We start from the raw sequence: 12,944 nt of genomic DNA, 5'->3' as shown, positions 1-12,944 counted from the left end.
TGCAGGACCAATGGGAGGGATTCCTTTCCTGACAGACCTGGGTGTGAAGACAATAGAGTTTCAAGTTGATGTGAACCAACGCCCACTGATGGATTGCCAAACTTGTAAAGGATGCCATAACGTTTGGCAGAAAGGCCGCGAGAATCCTCAGCACCAATTTGTCCAGAATAGGTGTGTACAGCTGTTGTACCGAAAGAGCCCGCAGTCACTCATACAATAAGCGATAAGAAGTGATTACAATGAGGAAGAGAGTCTTTACTTTTAGAAGATGCAACAAGCGACTGTGCAGAAGCTCGAAGGGATTACACATGAGAAACGTCAACACCAGGTTACGATGCACTGTGCCATCTCAACGGGTCTGGGAGGTAACATGTGTTAAATATTTAATAAACCGCCTTGCAATCGGTAATTTAAACAAGGATGGGTACTTTGGCAAACACAAAAAAGGCCAAAACAGCTGACAAACAACCTTTAATAGTGCCCAGTGCAAGACCTTGCTGGGCCGAAGACAACACAAACAAGAAAACATTTTGACTTGCAAAGGTTCTGTGTTGCAGAAATCACCCCAGCCACACATTTGTCCCAGTGCCTGGCATCAAGGATAGCATCCACAAACCCTGCGAATTGCACTTAGCAATTTATATGAAGAACAGGAACATGGAGGATTAGCTCTCCCGAATCTTAGGGATTATTACTTCGCATATTTTGCACAATATATATCCAGATTTCAGACGCAACAACAATCAAATCTTTTTATTAACTATTTTATGAATTTAATTTGCACGGCAAATCAATCACACAAATTGGTCCAATATAAGTGTCTACAGTGGTTCTTCCAAAAGCAGCAGGCTCTCCATAGAAGATATTCCATCCCCGTAATCAATTCCTCAACTCCGATATCCGGCCATATCTGAATTGTCTGGGATCAGAGAATCTTTGGCAATGCCGGATTCCGGAAAATCTCAGATTTTTAGAGGAATGATAGGTGGTTGAGCATAGCTGAAATGTCTCATTTAATCGTTAATTAATTCCTTCTTCTTGGGTCAAATAATATATTTCGTAAATTCAACAGTAAACTTGATTTGGCTCAGATATCTGAACAGAAATACGTAGTAGATGAATTATTAGGTGACACTGCATTTAAGAAACCTGGGGAATGGGAAAAGTGTTTAGCCTCAACCAAGGGTATTGATCTCGAGCAGAAGGCTATTTTGAAATGGGCTAAACACGATGAGTTGGACATTTCAGCGAGTATGTGGTCAGCAGTTAATCTTAATTTTAGTACATGAAGGGGAGCCAATTGGCGAAGGATGTTGTTTTTTAGTAAATGGCAACTCTATAGAACTCCCCGTTTCTTATCTACAATTTATACCAACCATGCAGCGCAATGCTTCCGCTGCTTTAACCATCCGTCAGCCAATTGGGCACACATTATACAACAATGCCCCTTGATTCAGAGGTTTTGGAAGGATATTTTCTATCATTTGGATCGTGAATGCAGTATTTCAATAGGATTGAGCACTTGGCTAATAATACTGGGCTTTGACCCAGACCTTCTTCTTCCAGACAAGCTTGTTAAATTATTATACATTGCAATGGCTGTAGCTAGATCATTTCTGCTTCAGAGACGGCGATTAGATCTTATACCATCTTTCCATGAATGGGTCCGGAAAATGAAACTAGTTTAAACAAAAAGCGAACAAGCCTATGCTTTACGAATTGGTGGAAATAAGAAGTTTGAGAGAATCTGGGCAGCCTATTTTGATTAAGATCTTTAAATTAAATGTAAAATATTTTGAGGGGGTACCTCCATTATCCTCGATATTTAGGTCTGGTAACCTTATGATTTTGATTTATTATGTAAACATCGGACAGGTTTTCTCCGAATCAGTTACATCATTGAATGTTGGAGGATTTATTATGCTCCACATACTCGCTGAGTTTTATTTATATGTTAAGATATCCAAGGTTTAGTCCATTTTTCGGCTTTTAGTTCTTATTTTTGATTGGAAGCAGATACTGTGTTCTTTGTCCTTCATATAATAATTTAAATGTTTATGCTGCTTATCTTTTTAGATTTTAAGATTAATTACCTCTTGGTAATTTTGTGCTATTTATTAACTCTGTGTTTATATTATCACATTTAATGAACTACTATGGATACTAAAATGTTTGTTATATTGACTTTAATAAAATAGAAGAAAAAAAAGGATAGCATCCACAATCTCAGGCAGGAGATCAAATGTAGATTGTGCTAGCTCAGGTGCAGACGAAACCTGTTTCGTTGCTGCAATAGAAATCCTCCTTTAATGGAATTCTGACTGGAGGATCAATGCTCATGCCTAGAAGTTCCAGGCAGCACACACTTCTGCCACAATGGTGACTTGGGCCTAGCCCTTCCTGATTTTCAGAACTCAGAACAGGAAAGGCGTACAGGAGGCCCATGCTCCACTCTAGCTGGCATGCATCTCCTAGCAAGACTGTGTTGCAAGATCTCTAATACACAGAAGTTCCCAACTCTCCTTTTTACTGATAGTAGAAAAGATCAGATAAGAATATAAAATATAAATGACAACACAGATGCAAGGTCACATGCAACTATATCATGCATTAAAAAAAAACATATCCTTCATATAGTAAAGAAAAAAAACTAACAAACATACTGGCATAAAGAAATTGCTCATGCAGAACCAAAATTGCCCCACGTACAATTATACTTCAACTGATTGATTCTTTTTGCACAGACATATTCCAAAAATTCAACTCTGTTAATGTTATTGTGCCAGAGAATCAAAAAAGGTGCCAAGGTGGATCAATTGAATTCCATCAAATAGCAGGCAACTGACATTGCAATAAAAATGAGGCTTTCCTCAAATAATGAAAAACAATGTGGCCCAGAATCATAACTAATTAGATTCTAAAAAAATGGCAAAGGGTTCCATCATAAGAGACTTAATAACAAACTCAAAATGACCTCCAACAGGTTCCAGAACTCGTGAAGAGCGAGGCACAATTCAACAACATGGAGCCAGTCTCCTTCTTCCACTGATGGCATCTAAAGCAATGACTACGAACTAAAGGGTAGAAGCTGCTCAAGCGATTGGAGGAATAATAAAGAAGCCAGCGAGAGAAAAGCTCCATGCGTTTGAAATTGGCACCTCTGAACGACATAGCTGAATTGACACAATTTCTGTCACTCATTGGAGTCAATCTGAACTCAGTTTCTTTATTAATTTTCGATATATGTTTGGCAATCAGATCAACATGACCTCCCTGTTGAATCGGTTTGTACCAGCTGGCCATACCTCACAAACTATATTTAAACAACCTTTATAAAATACCTCTAACAGATTTTTGATTTTCAAAATAACAAAACCATTGATTCTTTCTTCACATGTCATCTGACTGGCCTAATTGGTCCCACGCCTTTCATGTATTGTTATATTTAAAATGAATAACCTCAGGAAAGTCAAGGTTATCCCACCGAGACAATTACTCAGCAGAAAGGACAAAGCCAGTACAATCTTTGAGAGAGAGCGAACATTTAATGACAATCTGGACTTTTAAATTCTCTATAAAGTTAATTCTTACGCCATAATAAATCGTGGATCACCTTATACCTAGTATTTTTCGGTAAGGATTTTTTTCATGAATACTGGGAAAGCAACAACAGTATCCTTCAACATGACACAGACAAAGCAGTTATCAAAAGTCGGGGAAGAAAGCGCATCACCAAACGAGATAGGGTGTCTGAAAGAGCTGCCAGATAATATGATCATGGGTGGGCAGCACAAAGACACCATGCTCTTTATCCAATTGAAGATTTTAAAGACTCGGCCTAGGATGATGATTATTCCAGATAAACCTATGTAGAATAGTGTTGATCTACGAGAAGTACTTCCTTGAAATTTTAATTGGGACGGTTGAAAATAAAAAATTGGAGAGTCAAAAAAAACCATTTTAAATAAAGCTGCTTTACCGATGATTGAAATAGGGAGCAAAGACCAATTAAGGAAAAGATTACAAACTTTGATAACTGTGGACACAAGTATGTTTAAACAAATCTACATAATTAGATGTGGCACAAATAGCTAAATAACGAACTGGGTGTAAGGGTTTGTACAGGTTACATAAGTCTTTGGAATGTGTACGATGGAAGTGATAAATAAATGAATTTCTGTCTTTCCATGATTTATTGTATACCCTCAATTGAGGTAAACTCTAATCTTGTCAAGTAAATTCTAAATATTCTTCTTCTCGGCTTTCAAATAAACCACTATATCATCTGCATAGATCTTCAGTTTAGAGATACCAGGCCCAGGCAGAGGGGGATACAGGTTATCATCCCTGTCGATAGCAATGGCCAGGAGTACAAGAAACGAAGCGAACAAGACCAGGGATAACGGGCACCCCTGCCTGGTTTCCCTAGTATTCGCCTCTATACGATGTATAATTATTGATGCTGAAGCGTTTTTGCATAGTGGTCCTTCAACATTGTCAAAAACCAAAGGGGAAATGAAAAAGCCCCCAAAATTCGAAAAAGAGCTTCCCAGCTAACTAAATCAAGGGCTTTTTCTGTGTCAAACAGTAATATAGCAGCATTAAGCTCACTCCAAGTAAAGAAGTTAATACCCTGTATCAAATACTGAGTGTTAACCAACATTGATGTATTCAGTAAAAACCCATTCTGATCAGGGGGGAGTCAGTGAACCAGTTAACAACATGACCCTGATTGCTATGATTTTCATGAAAAGCTTAGGGCTCAAAAGACATTAAACAAAACGAACCCGGATACACTGCTGGCTTATCTTTTAAAAAAATACTAACAATCGCCTCTGAAAAAGAAGAGGGCGCGAGACCCCACTCAAAGTGGCACATTCAACATTCTCATGAAGTGAGGAGAGCAGACTTTCTATTTCTTTTACCATTACAGCAAAACAAGTGATTGCCTTGTATCTGAAAGCCACCTTGAAGGTTTTCCAAACAATATGGAGAGAGACTGAGTCCAAATTAATTAGAAAAAAGTCAATCACAAACCCCCGCATTGATGTTACCCAATCAAGTTCCGATAGCAATACTCTATCATACCATCTTTTTTGAGGTAGGTACTCCGCTCAAAATCCATAGCTATAGGGTCAGAAAAACAATTCATAAAAATTTGCATCGGCAATCCTTCGAAAAAACTTGAGAAACCAGAAAAAGTCAATTCTAGATGCTGCCCTATGTTTAGCGGTATAACAAGTAAATTGCTTAAGTGACAGAGGTTGGAATGGCCATGGATCTATAAGACCATAATCTGCCTTAAAAGTGGCAATGAAGCTTGCAGGTTTAGGTTTCGACTGCCTAGTATTCTTCCTTAGGCTATCGAAATTTGGATCTTGAAAAAAATTTATATTGCCCCCCCCCCCCCCCCCCCCCCCAATAATAGCGCCTTCAAAAGGGACTGCTAGGGAATAAAAATGCTCTATGGCCTCAATCTGGTCAGACATAGGGCCGTAAAAGTTCACCAAATTACAAACATCAGCACCCGCCCGAGCTCAAAGCCATCTTCCTAAAGTTTTTTTTTTTATTTTACGGAGTTTTACATAGAGCAAACTTGACCCGAAAGTATCGGGTATCAGAGCGATTTACATAGCACCCGTTGCGTTACATGAGGACACATTCATTTTTATTAGGCATGGGGAGATTAAGTGATTTGCCCAGAACCACAGGATGCTCCGCGTCTTTGCTGAGACTCTAACCCAGTTCCCCAGATTTGAGGTTGACCGCCCTAGTCGTTAGGCGAACTCCTCTCCCCAACTGTTCTCAACTGACTTAATATTCTCCCCCTTTAATAGGCAACTAAAGAAAATAACCACCCACGCAACATTTTCAGAAGCAAACAGGGACTGTGATACCCAATTTGGCACTGAAATCCTTGGATTGTTGGGTTTAAAATGAGCTTCTTGAAGGAATATGATATTTGGGGAAAAGGTGACGAACCAACTCATAACAGTGCACAATTTACACTTATTATTAGCCCTATTAATGTTACAAGATACAACACGATTTCCCCCCATGACAAACTTTTCTGCCTCCAATGATGCCGCTGTACAAGTTAAACAATGACATTTGCCAGAACCAACAATCTACTCCCATTTTCTTTTTTACACCACCCATGTTCCACCAACACCTCACCCCACACCTTGTCCACTCCAACTAACCTCCCTTCCCTCTCTACCCCCAGAACCTCCCCCTAGTGGAGCCTGCCCCCACCCAAGGAAAGTAGGAGCTCCACCATGCAACAAAAGGTACCATGGAGTTGCACCCATCAGTTCGCCTTGGGGGGTTGGGGGGAATGAGTAGGCACAGAAAATAGCACTGAGAGAGAAAAAAGATAGACTGAGGATAGCCAAGTAAGCAAACACAGACAGTCATTCAGCAATACGCAAACCAAGCCAGCATCATGACTTAGTCACAGAGAAAGGAACAGCAAAAAAATACATGCATGAACGACGCAATCATCTAGCTAGTTTGGTCATCCTGTAGGGTCTTTAGAATTATCTGTGAACCTTCAAATAAGATGAAAATATGAAAGTGACCCTTATGGAGTACTCTCAACTTAGAATGCTGAAACAAAGTAGGCTGATCCCAAACAGCCTTAAAGGCATCAAACATACTCATAAAATCCTCTTTTCTGCCGGCCGCAGTAAAGGACATGTCGGAAAAGACCTTAAAAGAAAAATCCTGAGAGGAACCAAATGATTTCTGCTGGATTGCTTCTGCAAAGCTTAGTTCCTTAATGCGAAAATCTGAAAAGTTCATCAACACCGTCAGAAGATTCTTAGCAGTAGGGTTTCGAATGAGGGGAGGGGCTTGATGCGCTCTCATCATAGTAAGGTCTGTGGTGTTGGTGGGCGTAATGTATTTTTGAATGAAACCTTCCACACAGGTAACCCAACAACAATCCTTCTCACAGTTCTCCGGGATCTCTACAAAGCTATGGTTTAAGAGCAGAGAGTGACTTTCTAGCTCTTCTTGACGAACTTTTAAACGCTTTTAATTCTTCTTCGAACTCACTCTAATGACACTGAGTAACTCCATGCTGATATTCCAAATTATGAACCCTCTGTTCCAACTCAACGAGGCTGCTGGCGATACAAGACACCTTCTGATCATTACAATCTAGCTTACTCTCTTAATGATTCATAACCTGGCCATGAGAGGTTTTAAGCGAAGAGAGCAGTGATTGGACCTGGTCTTGGTGAGACCACGTAGTGGCAAAATGAGGAGCTTTGCTGATCGCAATATCTTGGGACAATGATGAAGGCAATGGGACTAAACAAGGCGCACACACCAGGAGCTGGCTGTGGAGAACCCTGGGCTGTGCTCACCATATTAACAGAGTTAACAATACTCTCCCAATTGCTCCATACGCATACATCATTATCAGCAATTTTCTGAGAGGTACAAGAGTCGTAGCAACAACCGGCTGGTGAGAACATACTGCCCCGCTCAGTCAGTAGATTATGCAGCTGGAAATTGAAGGTTTTTATGGGGCCCTTTTATCAATGCAGACTTGGATGAAGGCAGTTCAACTTGGCCCAATGCAACAGAAGAGCATTTGGAACATGCAGAGTCTGAAAGAAAGCTTTCCCTTTCTCAGGAAATTCCTTGACCTGCAGTGCTTTCTTTCAGTGAAAACTATGTTCACACAGGAGGCTAACATGCCCGGCCAACACACAGTCACCGGAATAGCTTTTTACCTTCTGTATTCCTTGTATCCTCCCACGCAGCAGTATCTTGTAGTGTTACAAACTCACTTATTGCTTATATCTTAGCAGCTGAAGTACTTTAGTGCAGACCACTACCTCCCTCCCAACTCCTTGAGAATGGCGAAGTGAAACTCACCAGTGACTGGAGCTACAAAGCTGGAGAGATGTAAGGAGGAATACTGGTTTAACCCCCGAAGCAAGCTGCGGCCAAGGTTAAAGCTGCAAGGAAGAACTCCTCAGGGCAGCCAAGCGGCTTAAAATCTTCCTGAAGACCACCAACAATCACCCTGCCCAGGCTCTGTTATGAATTCCATCATAGACTGACTGCCACCGACCCTCTCCTGTTTGTATCAACGCTCAATAGAGCAAAGGAGTGCACAAGGAACCAAAGCCATGGAAATAGAGTTGCCAAATCCCCGGGCCATCATACCAATGGGTCTTCTTTAACTCCCCGCTCTCTGCTGAAGTGCTGCAGTATCCGGTACCTGCTTTGCGCTACTACACCCGCGTTCGGAAAGGAGCTACGCTAGGATGCTGCCTCATTGCCACTGTTGCTGCAAGCCGTCACCAGGAGCGCCGACATTGGCTCCGCCCCCATTGGATTCCTGAGACGCTAGTGAAAATGAAATGAAAATAAAATTTATAAAGCACGACAATCACCTGGAGGTTTCTAGGCACGAAGCAGAAACTGACAGGCTGAGAAGATCCAGAAAATGGTAGAATTATTTGGAAAAAAGCCAAGTTTTTAGATCTTTCCTAAACTCCAGTAAGTTTGTTTTGAATTTTAGTTCATTTGGAAGAGAATTCCATAGTCTTGATGTGCAAGCCTCTCCCATCCCACTTGGCTTTCTTAAATCTGGGGATTACAAGATTTCCACTTGTGGATGAGCGCAGTGAGCGTGCGGGGCTAGATCGATGAAAATGCTGTATAAAGTAGTCTGGGACAACAGCATGTTGTGCCTTGAAGGCAAAACAGAGTGCCTTGAACTGTATACGTTTATCAACGGGGAGCCAGTGTAGTTGAATGAGTGCTTGATAAACAGATGTATGTTTTGGAATGCTCAGCAGTAGCCTAGCTGCGGCATTCTGTAGTGTTTGTTGCTTATGTAGAAAGCGTTTTTCAAAGTTGATAAAAAGTGTATTGCCATAGTCTATTTTGGTCAAAATCAGAGTTGTGACTATCGTCTTTTGCTGGCTAGGTAGAAAGAAAGGTAATACTTTCCTTAAGGTTTCAAAATAAGGAAACACGAAGAACAATCTGGAGGGTCCAGCTGTCAGCTGTGATGGATTGCAACCCTGGATGAAAATACTGGATTCTGCCTACCACAGGGTGGTTGTGCACTGCTAATGCAAAACTAATGTGGCTGGGAAATTTAAGTCACAGGGGAGGGGAGACTGGTTGGTGCCCATGGTGACTTGCGAGATACCAGCCAGTTCCCTGGGGATGAAATGACTGGGGTGACTGCGTTGATAAGTGGGGAAGGATTAGATGTCTATCCTCTGAAGTTGCCTCAGAGAGTCTGAAATTGATGAGCAAAAGTTCTGCCAAGGGTCAAGAGGCCCAATGCCTGTTGCCTGACTTTTAAGGGTCATTTTTTACACCGAAAAGGTCAGAGCCATCAAAAGGCATATCCATAAGGGATACCTGCACATTACCTAAAAAACCTGTGGATCACTCTCATGCGTGGAGACAGAGCACTACACTTGTGGCGACTGCTCAACCCAAGCAATCTGTAGTATTCAGCAGGCATTAATCAGATTTTGCCGCAACCTGACCACCTTGGTTTTGGAGCCAAGGAGTGCTTAAATTCACTCGGGAGGACCGGCAAAATCTTACTGCCCTGTTCCAGTGGGTGTGCATATACTGGCCTACAAAGCCAACTGCACTGAATGACCTTAAAGCTAGGCTGGCTGAAGAGAACATTCTTTTCTTGAATGCCTCAATTATTTTGACTCCCCGTCTGGAGGATTGTAGGGGATGTTGTCTCTGTCATGAGGAATGTATTAGGGTTAGACTTGCTCGTGGAAGCTCAGACCATCAAATTCTCATGAGGACAATGATGCGTAGGAAAATCAGAGTCACCGTGTGCCAGTATATGGCATCTTGCCACCTGCCTGTTCACCGGTGTGCAAGAACAAGGCTTAAACCAAGTGCCCATCAGAGTGTCATGATGTTAAATAAGAGCAATGGCTAAGATGAAGCAGGCCTAGGTTGCGGGATTTCAGTGAGGATGTCTTTCTTAACACCAACAGAAGGCCGTTGTAGTTCCAGGACTTCAGCCACATGTCTAATTAACCCAGCAAAATATGTACTCTCTAGAAATCAGCCCTATATCAGGGGAGGTATCAAGCCTACTGTAAATTCTTGTACAAACTGATCATCACAGTGTGGGGCCAAGTCATACCAACATGTTATTGGAGCCTCCGATGGCGCTCAGCAGTAGTGGAGGTATTTTGTCAGAATTAGACTGTACTGTATAGAAGTGCAGTTAGAATTAAATCTTGGGTGGGGTTGAGATGGATTTAGCTCGGGGTCGGACAACAGTACTGGCGACCTCGGTACCAGCGTCGACAAAAGAGGACCCAACAGAGGTTTTGGGATCGGGGTGGAAGTCGGCACCAGAGTTGGTGCAGAAGCAGAGATAGGTTTTGGGAGCTCAGAAGGCACGAAGGACAGATCCAATGACAGTAGCTGGACTGGAGGCCCCCACGGATGCTTGAGGCCCGAAGGAGTGCCACAGTGAGCCAGACGAGTCTAAAAAATATGCAGCATGGCCTCCTTAAAGGCTGCAGAGTTATGAATGGCGCAGGACACAAGGGGCGCATTTGGATCAATTGCAAAAGTGCCTCCTCAATTGGGGATCGGGAGCAAGTTAGAGTGCTACTTGGATGCTCTCGAGACTTCTTTAAATGGACAGTGGCGGAATGAGGTTGAGTCCCACTTCTCCCTTTTAGGTTTCCTCTTTGATTTAGACTTCGACTTACCAGATGACTTGACTGAAGAGGACCTGTTGCAGGGTCAGTCTTGGGAGAGGGAGCCAGTCCTTGCGCTTGACTACAAGGGAGTACAAAAGGGGGTGGTGATGGACGGAGCATCTGAGCTCATCAAACACTCACACCCAGTCAACAGATCTGGGTTTAATCCATCACCGTTCTTTAGCCCACTCTGCCACCCCAGTTCAGACATGGCCATATGCAAATCAGTCTGACCCTGTGCCTCATGGGAACAGTCCAGCCCGAACTGCCAAGCCATGCCTTCCCTGGACCGGAAACAAGCTTCCGAGGACCGGTTTCTGGCATTTCAGCCGTCTTCAGCCAGGCTTGCTTAAATCCAGTGACAAAGTGAGCAAGGGACTCGCGTCTGAGCATACCCTGCCAACTTATGGCGAACAAAGCGGTACAAGGGAGAGCAGGACTTACGAGAGGTTCCTCATTTCTTCCTATGTTTGACGATATACAGCTTCACTTTACAGTCCTGAACCGCCTTTGAATGAATGAGGGTGCATTATTTGCACAACTGCTAGTCACGCCCAAAGCTCAAGCACCAAAGGCACACATCATGGGGGTCTGTTACTGACATCTGTTTTTAGCAGTCACGACGTGGTTTGAAGTCTGTACTTTTAAGAGGTGGCATCGTTCCGGTGCACACCGGATTTCGTTTTGGAAGTTCACTGAACACTGGTGAGAGGGAGCGGAGCGTCCAAAGGCGCACACAGAAAGAAAAAACAACATTGGCACACCTGGTGACTCTTAAATGCAAGTCTACTCTATCAATACCGTGATGGAGCGAAGTCAAAGCGGAGCTTTACTGTGCCACCCAGTGATGAGAGCACAGCTTCCGGATCCAGTCTGGCACCTAAGGAATATTCTAAAGGTGAGAAATCTGTGATTAGAAGTATCCATCATCATTTAATTGTATCAATTTGGCAAATGTGCAACATCCAAAGTCCCCTTCCAATTTACACGAACTAGACCCACACCTGCACTAGACCCATGAACCAACCAGACAGACTCAACCTTATCTAATGGAAACTGTATGTTGAACAATAAGAGACAAAGTGAAACCTTTATTATCTGCTGGAAATATCCTTGCATAAGTAAGGGACAAAATTAACGCCTGAGATAGATCCTTTCAAATGTTGTGCAAAATCCTCGACCATACTTTTTTATGGAACCTTTTTTCATCAAAGAAAAAAATATATTTGGCCTAATGTTCAAAACAAGCAGCCAAGTCATTAAATATTGTAGTCTCAAAAGATATAGAGCAAAAAAGTTGATAGAACGGAGGACATATTTTAAATGAGTTCTTAAAAACTTCTCTTTATGTGACAAAATGCATTTTCATCAGTGTTACGACTAGCACATTGTATGTTGGAAACAGGTATTTAAAAAACATTTAGCTAAAAAACATTTGGTTTAAATCGAACTGTAAAGTACATAAACCGTTAACAATTTTGACCCAAAAGTTCTTACTAAAATATTCAAACTACATTATTCTTAAAGTAAAAATGTATAATAGTCAACCTACAGTGTGCAAAATATCGGTTTGCGTGTTCAGTTTTGCTAGGAAGTTTGGCAGTAACATCTCAGTTCTGCAGTAACCCATTCACCTGCAACAAATGTGCATCAGAGCACAAATAAAACTTAATTTGATCAGGCGCAGATAACTTTTTGTATTTTAAACTTTATTTTTACCAATTTTAGCATACAGGAATAAAATTATCAATACATTGCAGAGTATAAAATCAGCAGCACCAAGAAGAGCATGCACATCAAATCAATCGAAAACAACAGCAGTATGTGATGTAAATGTGTTATGCCTTACGGGCACATTTCAATGACAAGGCAAATGTGAGCAAAACAGAGGTATGCAATATTAAAAGACTGCGATTCCCAAAGAACCGGGAACGTCCTATGTAACACCACAATATTGGTGGCAGCATGGAGAGAGTTCAGCATTAATATAAGCATCTGTAAGCAAATTCTCATTTAGCCGACCCCCTCGGGAACAATTCCGGTTGTAGTCTGTGACTGTTGATCGGATCTTTTCTTGGCAATATATTCCCTGTATGGGCCCCAAATGTCCACTGGTCGGGACGCGCTAGGGATCAGAGTGGAGTATTCTTCGCTGGTAATGTTACAGAATGCCAAGCTACCAAGCCACGCCTTCAGCGTTGGGGATCTTCTGCT

This window comes from Lissotriton helveticus, chromosome 10 (genome assembly GCF_964261635.1).
Source record: "Lissotriton helveticus chromosome 10, aLisHel1.1, whole genome shotgun sequence".
In the NCBI taxonomy this organism is placed as follows: domain Eukaryota; kingdom Metazoa; phylum Chordata; class Amphibia; order Caudata; family Salamandridae; genus Lissotriton; species Lissotriton helveticus.
This window is presented reverse-complemented; position numbering follows the sequence as displayed.